This window comes from Antechinus flavipes, chromosome 3, assembly GCF_016432865.1.
Source record: "Antechinus flavipes isolate AdamAnt ecotype Samford, QLD, Australia chromosome 3, AdamAnt_v2, whole genome shotgun sequence".
Classification (NCBI taxonomy): Eukaryota; Metazoa; Chordata; class Mammalia; order Dasyuromorphia; family Dasyuridae; genus Antechinus; species Antechinus flavipes.
This window is the reverse complement of record NC_067400.1, coordinates 457868036-457881677: the sequence shown is the minus strand read 5'-3', so window position 1 is coordinate 457881677 and position 13642 is coordinate 457868036. Positions and strand designations below refer to the sequence as shown.

At 33.3% G+C, this 13642-nt stretch overlaps 1 protein-coding gene across 1 annotated transcript in view; it reads right to left on the bottom strand.

Moving 5' to 3' along the window:
* Positions 1–5395, bottom strand: part of USP12 (ubiquitin specific peptidase 12) — a 119950-nt gene extending 114555 nt beyond the window's left edge. Inside the window, exon 1 of the mRNA XM_051986547.1 lies at positions 5309–5395. The gene's annotated coding sequence lies outside the window, so the exon portion shown is untranslated. The remainder of the gene's footprint in view (positions 1–5308) is intronic.
* Positions 5396–13642: the final 8247 nt, after the last annotated feature.

Genomic DNA, 13642 nt, shown 5'->3' with positions numbered 1-13642 from the left:
CCATCTAAAATCTCACCTTCTACCAGAAGCCTTTCTCAATTCTTCTCACTTCTAATGCCTTCTTTCTGGTGTTATTTTCATTTTATAGTGTATAATTTATTTTTACATAACCATTTACAGTTATCTCTATCATATGAGCTCCTCAAAAACAGGGACTGTCACATATTTGGTTTCACAGAGAAACTTCTCTCATCTTATAGGCAAATGGGAGGAGAAAGGGGGAGGCTAATAGAAGGGAAAACAGAAATAGAAGGGAAAAGTATGAGAAGGGGGAGGGTTGTAAAGGGGGAGGATTATTTAAGGGTGATGAGCAGAAGCAAAATACTGGGGAAGAGAGAAAGGGGAAACGAAAGAGAAAAAGCCAATTTGGGGTAAATAAGATGGCGGGAAATACAGAATTAGTCATTTTAACTGTGAATGTGAATGGCATAAACTCTCCCATAAAACAGAAGTGGATAGCAGACTGGATTAAAAACCAGAATCCTATAATATGTTATTTACAAGAAACATATTTAAAGCAGTGATACATACAGAATAAAGATAAAAGGCTGGAGTAGAATCTATTATGCTTCAGGTGAAGTAAGAAAAGCAGGGGTAGTAATCCTGGATCTCAGATAAAGCAAAAACAAAAATAGATAAAAGAGATAAAGAAACTATATCTTGCTAAAGGGTACCACAGATAATGAAGCAATATCAATACTAAACATATCTGCACCAAGTGGTATAGCATCCAAATTCCTAGAGAAATTAAGAGAGCTGCAAGAAGAAATAAACAGCAAAACCATATTAGTGGGGTATTTCAACTTTTCTCTCTTAGAACTAGATAAATAGAATCACAAAATAAGTAAGAAAGAAGTTAAGGAGGTAAAGAATTTTAGAAAAGATAGGTATGATAGATCTTTGGAGAAAATTGAATGGAGACAGAAAGGAGTAAACTTTTTTTCTGGTGGCTCATAAAACCTATACAAAAATTGACCATGTATTAGGACATTTAAAAAACTTCAAAATCAAATGCAGAAAGGCAAAAATAGTAAATGCATTTTTTAAGATCATGATACAATAATAATTACAAGCAATAAAAGGCCAGAGGAAAATAGACCAAAAATTAATTGGAAACTAAATAATCTAATCCTAAAGAATGAATGAGTGAAACAACAAATCATAGATATAATAAATAATTTCATCCAAGAGAATAACAATAATGAGACAACATACCAAAATTTGTGGGATGCAGCCAAAACAGTTGCTAGGAGAAATTTTATATGTCTAGATGCTTACTTCCATAAAATAGAGAAAGAGAAGATCAATGAATTAGGCTTAGAACTAAAAAAGCTAGAAAAAGAACAAATTAAAAATGTCCAATTAAATACCAAATTTGAAACACTGAAAATAAAAGGGGAAATAATAAAATTGAAAGTAAGACTATTATTGAATTAATAAATAAAACTAAGATTTGGTTTTATGAAAAAACCAACAAAATAGATAAACCATTAGTTAATTTGATTAGAAAAAGAAAAGAAAATCAAAGTGTTAGTCTCAAAAAATAAAAAGGTGTAACTTTCCATCAATGAAAAGGCAATTAGAGCAATAATTAGGAATTATTTTGCCCAACATTATGTCAGTAAATTTAATAGTCTAAATGAAATGGAGGATATACCTACAAAAATATAGATTGCCCAGATTAACAGAAGAGGAAATAAATTACTTAAATAGTCCCATTTTAGAAAAAGAAATAGAATAAGATATTAATCAACTCCCTAAGAAAAAAAATTTTAGGTCCAGATGAATTTACATGTAAATTCTGCCAAACATTTAAAGAACAACTCCAATACTATGCAAACTATTTTTTAAAATAGGAAAAAAAGGAGTCCTACCAAATTCTTTTTATTACACAGATATGGCACTGATGCCTAAACCAAGTAGGATGAAAACAGAGAAAGGAAACTATAGAACAATTTCCCTAATGAGTATTGATGCAAAAATCTTAAATAAAACATTAGCAAAGAGATTACAGAAAGTCATCCCCAGGATAATACACCATGACTAAGTAGGATTTATACCAGGAATGCAGGGCTTGTTCAATATTAGGAAAACTATTAACATTATTGACTATATCTATAACCAAATTAGTAAAAAGATCATATGATTATCTCAATAGATGCAGAAAAAAGCATTTGATAAAACCCAATACCCAATCCTATTAAAAAACACTTGAGAGTATAGGGATAAGTGGACTTTTCCTTAAAATGATCAATAGCATCTATTCAAAACCATTGGCAAGCATCACATGTAATGGGAATCATTCCCAATAAGATCACAGGTGAAACAAGGTTGTCCACTAATCACCATTACTATTCAGTATTGTACTAGAAATATTAGTTTTGGCAATAAGAGAAGAAAAAGAGATTAAAGGATTTAGATAAATAATGAGGAAACCAAATGATCACTCTTTACAGATGATATAATGGTATACTTTGAGGACCCTAGAGAATCAATTAAAAAACTACTAGAAACAATTCACAACTTTAGCAGAGTTGCATGATGCAAAATAAATCTACATATATCATCAGCATTTTTATATATTACCAACAAAGTACAGCAGCAAGAGATACACAGAGAAATTCCATTTAAAAGAACTGTTGATAACATAAAATATTTTGGAGTCTTATCTGTCAAGGCAAAGTCAGAAACTATATGAACATAATTACAAAACACTTTCCATACAAACAGATCTAATTAATTGGAAAAATATCAAGTTCTCATTGATAGGCCAAGCTAATATAATAAAAATGACAATACTACCTAAATGAATCTACTTATTTAATACCATACCACTCAAACTCCCAAGAAATTATTTTATAGATCTAGAAAAAAAAATAATAAAGTTCATCTGGAAGAACAAAAGGTCAAAAATTACAAAGGAATTAATGGAAAAAATGCAAATGAAAGTGGCTTAGCTATGCCAGACCTAAAACTATATTATAAAGCAGAGGTCAACAAAACCTTTTGGTACTGGCTAAGAAATATAGTAATCTATCAGTGGAATAGGTTAGTTTCACAGGACAAAATAGTCAATGATTATAGTAATCTAGTGTTTGAAAAACCCAAAGACCCAAGCTTTTGGGATAAGAACTCACTATTTGACAAAAATTTCTGGGAAAATTGCAAGCTAGTATGTCAGAAAGTATGCATTGATCCACACCTAACCCTGTATACCAAAACAAGATCAAAATGGGTTCATGATTTAGACAAAAAGTGATATTAGAAGAACATAGAATAGTTTACTTAGCTCTATGGAGAAGGAAGGAATTTGTGACCAAAGAAGAAGCAAAGATCATTATTGAGCACAAAATATATAATTTTGATTATATGAAGTTAACTTTTTGTACAAACAAAACTATTGCAGACAAGATTAGAAGGGAAGCAATAAACTAGGAAAACATTTTTATATTCAAAGATTCTGATAAAGGCCTCATTTCTAAAATATATAGAGAACTGACTGAAATTTTTAAGAATTCAAGCCATTCTCCAAATGATAGGTCAAAGGATATGAACAGACAATTTTTGACCATTTCTAGTCATATGAAAAGGTTCTCTAAATCACTATTAATCAGAGCAATGCAAATTAAGACAACTCTGGGATATCACCACACATCTCTCAGATTGGCTAAGATGACAGAAAAAGAAAATGATAAATGTTGGAGGAGATGTGGAAAACTGGAATACTAATATAGTGTTGGTAGAGTTGTATACAGATTCAACCATTCTGGAGAGCAATTTGAAACTATGCCCAAAGGGCTGCCAAACTGTGCAAACTCTTTGATCCAGCAGTGTTTCTACTGGGCTTATCCCAAAGAGATCTTAAAGGAGGGAAAGGGACCCACATGTGCAAAAATGTTGGTGGCAGCCCTTTTTGTAGTGGCAAGGAACTGGAAACTGAATGGATGCCCATCAGTTGAAGAATGGCTGAATAAGTTATGGCATATGAATGTTATGGAAATTTATTGTTCTATAAGAAACAATCAGTAAGATGATTTCAGAGACTTATGTGAACTGATGAGCAGTACCAGGAGATAATTGTATATGGCAACAACAAGATTATATGATGATCATTTCTGATGAACGTGGCTTTTTTCAACAATGAGATGATTCAGGCCTGTTCCAGTGATCTTGTGATGATGAGAGCCATCTATACTCAGAGAGAGGATTGTGACATTTGAGAGTGGGTTACAATTTAGCATTTTCACTCTTTATGTTGTAGTTTGCTTGAATTTTCTTTCTCATTTTTTTAAACTTTTTGATCTGATTTTTTTTACAGCAAGATAATTGCATAAATATGTATGCCTATATTGGATTTAACTTTTTTTTTTTACCATGTTTAATATATATTGGATTATATGCCATCTAGGGAAAGGGGTGGGAGGAAGAGAAAGAAAAATTGGAACACAAGGCTTTTCAAGAGTCAATTGTGATGATCGTGCTAGCACCCCAGATACCTCAGAATCAGCCGGAGTCAGGATAAGCAAAAGTCCTTAGTCTTTATTCTTGGTCTTAGATGCAGGATTGAACAGGATAGAAGCAGAATCTCTGTAATCGCCTTCTCCCTCTTCTACCACCAAAGAGTGTCTGACTAGTCTTACTCCACTCCCTAGTCCCTCCTACAATCCTTTGTATACACCAATCATTGAACCAGCACAGATAGCAGAAAGGACCATTTTCCAAGCATATGCTCATGGAGTATTGTCCAATCAGTAGTTAGCCTCAAGTGCTTGGCAATCCTGACCTCAGTGCATTGACTCAATAGCTTCAGCTCTCTACAATCAATGTTGAAAATTTTTCTATACATATGTTTTGAAAATAAACTTCAATAAAAAAAATAGAAAAACAGGAACTGTCTTTTACCTTTCTTTGACTGATGGAGGAGAAAAAAATATGCGAAAATGGAGGTGACAATAAAGTAAAACATAAATTTCTAAAATTTTAAAGAAAAAGAAAAAATAGATTAAAAACAGATTGTGGAGAGCTTTGAGTGACAGGCTAAAGAATGTGTATTTTATCTTGTAGGGGGAAAAAGTCTCATTACTGGCTTTGTAACGGGGTAATATAATGAAATTTATTCACTAAGAATACTATTTTGTCAATAGTGTTTAGTAAAAATTAATTGGGAAGGGTAGAGATTGAAGTCAAGGAAACCAATTGTGAAGATATTACAATTGCCCACCTGAAAGTTAATGAAAATGATAGCAATAAAAGTAGAAAAGGGAAGAGAGATGTAAGCTAATATGTAGACAGAATCAATTAGACTTACCAACTGATTGGATGGAGTGGGGAGATAAGACAGAAAAGCCAAAAAGGACTCTTCATTACAGCCAAACTAAACTACTATTTATTCAAGAGATTCAACATGCTCTTCTTTCACTCTCTGTGTATCCACATAAACCACATTCTATTCCTAAATTATGTCTTCCTTATTATGCAACCTTTCAGAATTCTATCTTCCTTTGAGGTTCAACCTCTGTGAAGCCTTCCTTCCCCAACTCTCCAACTTGGTGTGTGTGCTCACTCCCCCTTAAATTTTTCTAGTAACTTTGTGCAATTTCTTCATTATCCACTTTCACTTACTACATCACATCCTCATTTTACAATTATGTATGCATTTTATCTTCTGAGAAAGTTCCTTAAGGGCAGGAAATGTTTTCTTTTTTATCTTTGGATCCCCCATATTATTATGAATAATAATCATAACAAACATTTAATAAGTGCTTATAGAATTAAAATCAATTGTAAAGTCTCCTCAACAAACTCTCTCATTCATGTTGATATAATGTCCTGTTCCTTTAATGCTATTGCTGAATTAAATCTCTTCAGAGTTCTAAGAGAAACAATTATTCTGAGAAACAGTTGCGGAAGGTTGAGTTTGACTCAAAAATCTGAGAGACATACAGTTGCTCAGTTTTTAATATAGCATACTACATAGTGTACTGAAGATATATTTATCTCAGAATTGTTCTGTAGGACAAATATGACTTACTGGTTTATGGAAAGAAAATGAGAATTTGATTATTAATTATAAACTAAGGTGAAGTCATTGATAAAAAAAGATCAAAAGTCTGAACCCAGAAAGATAAGAAAGAGAAGCAAAAGTACAGATTTCAGACTTGTATCAGTAAACATGAAACTAGAAGTAGGGGAGTCTAAAATTGCTATTGAGGAGTAAATATCTGAGAAAAGGAACAGAATAAAACCAGAAAAACAGAGAAGTCATTCAGTGAATTGGTTTTGATAATCATAGAATTGTTGAACAAATGAGTAAATATCTACTATTCAACACAGAAACTACTTTCGTCAAGGAATTGTTATTTCCTGAGATAGAAAGAAGACACTGAAATTTATGGTTCCAGAGTTGTTACCCTGAATACCTGGGCTTTATTTACTCATTTCTTTACTCATTTATTCTTTACTTTGGCAGGATTATGTAATTGTGTGTACACTCACACAATGGATTGAATTAGTGGACAAGTGTGATCAAGGTTTGTGTACAGATTATGATATATGTATTGTATCATTATTGTTTATTCTGCTTTATTGATAAGAAAATGATTGTGTTTAAGATGTGTTTTGTTATTTACTTGATGGGATTTATATAAAAGGAAGAGCATTGAAGGGAGCTCAGGAATTGAAGTGCTCAGTAGGGGAGATAATTTATATGGAATCTGGCAGTGATGGTCATTCTCTAACAAGCTAAAACTTCTAATGTCCAGAGAGGAAATATCCACATTTCTCTGTGAGAGATATTAGGTACTAATGGTGTGAGAAAAATAAAATTTCTTGGTAAATGTATCAACAGATTTAACTTTGTTCAACAATTCTATGATTATCAAAACCAAGTGAAATATAAAACAGATTTGTTTGCCAGACACGTTTGCCAAATCTGTTTGCTATTCTTGTAGAAGATAATCAGTGAAAGGGGGATTTTCTATAGATTGGAAGGTCTTTCAAATGTTCCTGTTGGTACATGATATTGTTTTATAATCAAATTCCAGAACATTTCAGACTATGATATACAATTGGATATACTTCATAAATCTTTGAAACTAAGCAAAAAGGGTTTTTATGCCACTGATAAATAAAATAAAATGAGTTATCACAAAAATAGTTTATTTCATCTTTATATTTTATTATATGTAATATTAGTAACAATATATGTATATGATTTATAAATATACATGTATGAAAACATACATAATAAGAATAATATACATTCTAAAGAATATATAAATGTATATGAAAAGATTAAACAAATATATATGCATTTTAAAATGTTTTCAAATTAGAATTATAAGTATCTTTCATTAATAGGGCAAAAAGTACATATTGAGATTGAGGATATGTATTAGAGGCAGAAATCCAGCTAAATTCTCCCAATATTCCCCTTCAAACAACTTTAAAATAATTCCTCAATCAAATTTTGGAGTGGCAGGGCCAACAAAAGATCAGAAAAAGTCATTTTTTTTTCCAGGCTATCATAGGAGGTCAGCAAGAGAGACATGTGTGTGACACCAGAGTTGGGGCCAGACCACAACTGGCAAAAGCAGCACCACCACTGTGGTGGGCCTTGGAGGCAACTACAATAGTAACAGTAATAGCTTCAGGTGCTCTCAGTCCAGAGAGGGTATGAGGATCAGACTAAGAACCAGAAAGAGATTATAAGGAACATTTTACTGACACAGGGTACAGCTATTGCTAATTGACAAGTTTATTGAGAAGAGCATTTTTGGTTGGTCATAAGGGATCAGGAATCATAGTTCCAAGATACAGCACTGGTGAATGGAGAGAAAAAAGGTTGGTTAAAGACCAGAGTACAGGTGAGAGCAGTGACTACATTTCTTCCTTAATAACAATACCTTGGAAGCACCAAAAACTTGTGAACCCTGCTGAAAACAGTAGCATGAAAAAATTGAAAGCTTTGGACAATGCCTCCCCATTTCAAGATGAGGAGAACCCAACTTAAAGTCAAGTAATAGGCTGGAAAAGCAAAGAAACAACAGCAACAAAAAGAACCTGACCATAAAAAATAACTATGGTGTCTGGGAAGACGGAAACTTAATGCAGAAAATGAAAGCAATGTGAAACTCTGTATAAGCAAAACCATAAAGAAAAGTTCTAATTGGATCCAGGCCCAATAATAATTCCTGGAAGCATGGTGGAGGAAACACTGGGAAAAGAAATGAAAAGTGGAATTTAGTAACTCCATGAGACATCTAGAAATAATGAAACTAAGTCAAAAGATTGAAAATATAGGGAAAAAATGTGAAACATCTCATCAGAAAAATAAGTGACCTGAAAAATAGATTGAGGAGAAAGAACTTAAGAATTGTTGGACTACCTGAAAGCTATGATCAAAAAAAGAGCCTAGACATCATATTTCAAGAAATCATTAAGGAAAATTGCCTTAATGTCTTAGATCTAGAGAATAAAATAGAAATTGAAAGAATCCATCAATCATGTTCTGAAAGAGATCCCAAAATGAAAACTCTCAGAAATATTATAACCGAATTCCAGAGCTCTCAAGTCAAGGAAAAAAATATCATAAGCAGCTAGAAATAAACTATTCAAATATTGTGAGATTATTGTAAGGGCCACACAGGAATTAGCAACTTCTATATTAAAGGATAAGAGGACTTGGAATATTATATTCCAGAAGGCAAAGGAGCTAGGATTACTGCCAAGAAAAACCTACCCAGCAAAATTATATATAATCCTTCAGGGGAAAAAAACGATGTTTAATGGAACAGAGGACTTTTTATAGATTTCTGATTAAAAGACCAAAGCTGACTAGAAAAAGTTGACAGACACAAAAAGATAACATCATAAAGAACTCAAGGTTAAGCTGTTTACTTTTTTTACACGGGAAGATGATACATGTAACTCCAATTAGAGCAGTTAGCAGGAATCTACATAAATAGCATAGATGTGAGTTGATTATGTTGAGATGATCTAAAAAATAATGAAGGGATAAGAAAGAGGGATAAGCTGGGAGAAAAGGAAAGGGACAGATAGGATAGGGTGCCAGAAACAAAGAGCTAATGTGATTACCTGCGCGTAAACTCTGAGCTAAGACCTTATCATGAACAAACAATACATCCTAAATTCCTGAGACAAGATTATGTGTGTCCCAGGAAATTGGCCCTACCCGCCCAGGAACTAGATAACAAGTATGCCCCAGGATGTCAGCCACACCTATGGTCTGACATTCTTTACATTGCAATCCCCCACCCAGAAATCATATAAAACTAGACCCTCTTCATTCAATAAACTGAGACTTTGCTCCACCTCAGCTCGTCTCCCTCCTCATTTCTAACCCCATCCCTTTTCAGGCCTAGCCTTACAGACAAATGTCCAGCCTCAGGACCCACACTTTGATGACCTGCTGGACGGGTCAATAGGGAAATTTTTTTTTCAGTCATGCAAGGAAAAACTTTTTTTTGGTGGAAGATAAAACAAGGGGAGAAGTGGCAGGGAATGTTTAAACTTCACTCTTATTGGAATTGGTTCAAAGTGGAAAGAGTAATATGCATACATAGTTGGGTATAGAAATCTGTCTTACCCAACAGGGAAATAAAAGGGGAAGAAAGATGAAAGATATGGGGGAAGGGTATAAAATAGATTTAGAGAACAGATTAAGGGAGACAGGGATCAGAAGCAAAAGGCACTTTTTTTATTTTTCTTGCTGAGGCACTTGGGGTTAAGTGACTTGCCAGAATCACATAGCTAGGAACTGTCAAATGTCTAAGATCATATTTGAACTGAGATCCTCTTGACTTCAGGACTGGTGCATCAGTCCTGCATCATCTATCTGTCCTGCAAAATATACTTTTGAAGAGGGATAGGATTAAAAAGAGAAAGAAGGATAAACAGGAGAAATAGGATAGAGGAAATACACAGTAAACATAAGGTGAATGTAAATGGAATGAATTTATCCATAAAATAGAAGCAGATAGCAAAAAGAATTAGACATCAAAATCCAATAAACATTGTTTACAAGAGACATACTTGAAACAAAAAGACATACACAGAGCTATTTCTCTTGATTTATGGATCTACTGGTTCTTAAATTTCCCTTTCCTCGGCTAATTGAATTATAAAGAGAACTTGAATTGATAAGGGTCAACTCTCTTGAAGTTATTTTTACAACACTTCTCTTATTCTTCAAATATTCAAGTGGACCTGTAACCTCATCAATGCAGAAGTTCTTTCCAATGATAAAGATTGTAAATCTATTCAAATCTCAACAAATCAAGAAACATTTATTAAGTATCTATTATGTGTCAGGCACTGTGCTAAGCCCTGTATTTACAGAATAAAAGATAAAAGAACAGATCCTGCCCTCAAGGGGCATTAACGAATAATGGAAGAGAAAATATACAAATAAATATATGCAAAATAAGCTATACACAGGATAGAGGAAAAAATTAAAAGAAAGAAAATACTGGAATTAAAAAGGGTTGGGGAAAGCTTTCTGTAGAAGGTAGAATTCTGTTGAGACATTAAAGGAAACCAGGGAGGTCAACAGTGAGAGCAAAGGATGAAGAGTTTTCCAGGAATGGGGGATAACCAGAGAAAATGCCTACAACCAAGAGTTAAGAGTGTTTGTGGAACAGTTAATAGGGTAAAGTCACTGGATCAAAGAATATGTGTTTGGAAGTTAGGTGATCAACGACTGGAAAGGTTATAGGAAGTGCTAAGTTATGGAGGGCTTTGAATGTCAAACAGAATATTTTGTATTTGCTTCTGAAGGCAATAAGTCATTGGGATTTATTGAGTAGAGAGGTGACATGATCAAACTTGTGTGGCTTTTGTGGCTGTAAGATTTAGACATCTTCTCAAAAATTTAATAAAGGGATCCACCCAACATGTTGGCAGTTTTCTTTGTTTTTTTATTTTCTCTTAATACCAGAAGATTATCTGCTGTTCTAACAGGTCATCCAATGGCTAGTTTCCAGTTAGAACACCTGACAAGTCTAACTTTTTTAATCATGCATTTCTTTGATAATATTCTTTATTATGATTCTTTATAATTTTTTAAACGATTATATGTTGCTGCCTGCTAAAAGTCCATGAACCTTTCTATTGTCTGCTAGGTAATACTCATTTTTAGTTCTTTGGAGACTATAGTATTCTATGAATCATCGTCTGACAATGGTAGAATATTAGTATTAAAAGAGTGGGCCTTCACTTCAGGGAGAAGTTTGAGGTTTTTGTAGGAGCCTGCAATTTCTCATAAGCAGTTCATTCTAATCTCTCCTCATTTAATTCTGGACTTCTACACCTTTGCTATCTTCCTTTCCTTGGTTATCTTGTGATTCGCTCCCTCAAAATCCTAACAATTGTGTTATTTCCAGAAAAACTCTATTTATTCATGAATTAATCTAGTAGCTTTTCCCATCTTTGATCTTTTTAGTGGCATTTCTAAAAAACCTACAAGAACATCCAGGTCTCTGATGTTAACACTGTGATGATGAGCCCAAGCAAGCTGGGTATATAATTTTTTTGATTGTCAAACTGTTTATTGCAAAATTTTTTGCAGTTCTTTTTTTTTTTCTGTTTGTTTTCTAATTTCCATTCCATCTTGGGATGACTTTGCTTAGTTAAATTTCTTATCAAGCTTTTTTTAAACTGGTTTTTACCCTCAGCTAATTTTGCCTGTTTTATGAGACAATACTGTTCATAATTTTCCATCATTCTTCATAAGATTTTACAAACAAGTTTGTATTATAAGCTAGTGTTATCCTTATCTGCCATATCTTGCCAGGTAAGTCAAGTATTTACTTTCTTTTTTTAAAAAAAGTCATTTTAAATGCTTTTGATCTCTTCCTTATGGCAGTTGATTTTTTTAGTTAAATTGTATGAATTTGTTGTAATAATAATACTTAACATTTTATAGCACTTTAAGGTTTATATTATATATATCATGTAGAGGGTCTTAGATGGTGGGGGAACTCTGGGTAAGGTATAAGATCCTTCAGCTCAGAGGGAACCTGCTGACAATGTCTGGTTTGGCTCCCCACCTCTCTTTGGTGCTCTCACCTTTCCTAAGAAGTCAGGGAGGGCATGACCACCTGTGTTCTACCCAAAGCAAGGGATACTTATAGTAAAGAAAGACATTTACATATCAATAGTAGGATGCTTATAGTTAGTACTTGCACAGTGTGCTGTGTGATGTAATGCTACTATAGTATACTGATACTACATCCATGTGATGTGATGATATAATGGTTCTCTGATTGGCACATGCTTAGTGTTCTGTAATGATGTAATCATACTAAGATATTTAAGGGCTGAGAGGACTTGAAATAAGGACTCAGTCTGTTGATCATCCTTGTGAGTCTCTAACATTTATATGCCATTTACTATGTGCCAGGCACATAATAGTAATTGTAAAGTGCTTTATTTGATCAAATGGAATAATAGTTGTAAAGTAATTGGTATATAGTAAAACATTTAATAAATACTTATTCCCTTTCCCACAAGTTTTTTCTTACATTCCTATTCCATTTTTGTAATCAATAATTTGGTTAAATAGGGTAATCTGGAGTTGTTTCAATTGTACATCACTTCTTTTGCTCATTATGAGTCTGAGTAAGTTTTGACTTTTGCTATAACAAATTGGTCAAATGACTACACAGACAAATGACTTAAGAATAATTCCTGCATCGATAATAAACTTTTTCCTATCTGTTAAAGTACAAACAATTTCATTTTTTGTGATGTTATTCTGTAGGGATTTTTATGCTTAGAACTCTCAGAATCTTTTCTTCAAGACTCATGATGATGTATTTCAGTATATTCAATGGTGTCTTTTATTCCTTATTTCTGATTCACATTTTCAGCATCCTTACATCAGAGTATCAAGGTGGATATGTATTTAATTTGGAAGGTCTTTTACCTTTTCATTTCTTGAAACAGACACTGAAACATAAACTGTAATTATTTTCATGAAGATCTTTTTCTAAATTACTTATGAACAGTGCAATACAAGATCATCAAATGTTCCATGAAATGATGTTTCTTCCTTGTGAGGACTCCGTGAGAAAACCAGTTCTGCTAATTCCTTTATTTGCTTTTACAGGGAGAAACTGAGCCATTCATCCAATTAGCTGCAATTTCTTCTTCCTTTTTTTTTTGGAGGGGTGGTGGTGGTGGTGGTGGTGGTGGTGGTTTTGTTTTTGTTTTGTTGTTGTTATGCTGAGTTAATTGGGATTAAGTGACTTGCCCAGGATCACAGCTAGAAAGTATTCTGTGTCTGAGGCCAGATTTGAAGTCTTCTCCTCCTGACTTCAGGGTTGGTTCTCTATCCACTGTGCCGCTAGTTGCCCCTGCAATTTCTTTCTTAAAAGCAAGAATGTCAAGATGATAGGATTCTGATTCTCCAGTACCATGTCCACTTGTTGGTAATCAAGAAAGAATCTCACACTTGGAATACCACTAGCTAAATTAATGTCTATAAGCTGTCAAAAAAGGATGACATTCTTCTTTTTTTTTAATTATAACTTTTTATTTACAAGTTATATGGAAGATGACATTCTTAATAACTTTTACCTCCATTTCCAGTGCTCTGTCATTATTACTGTAGAAAAGAGGT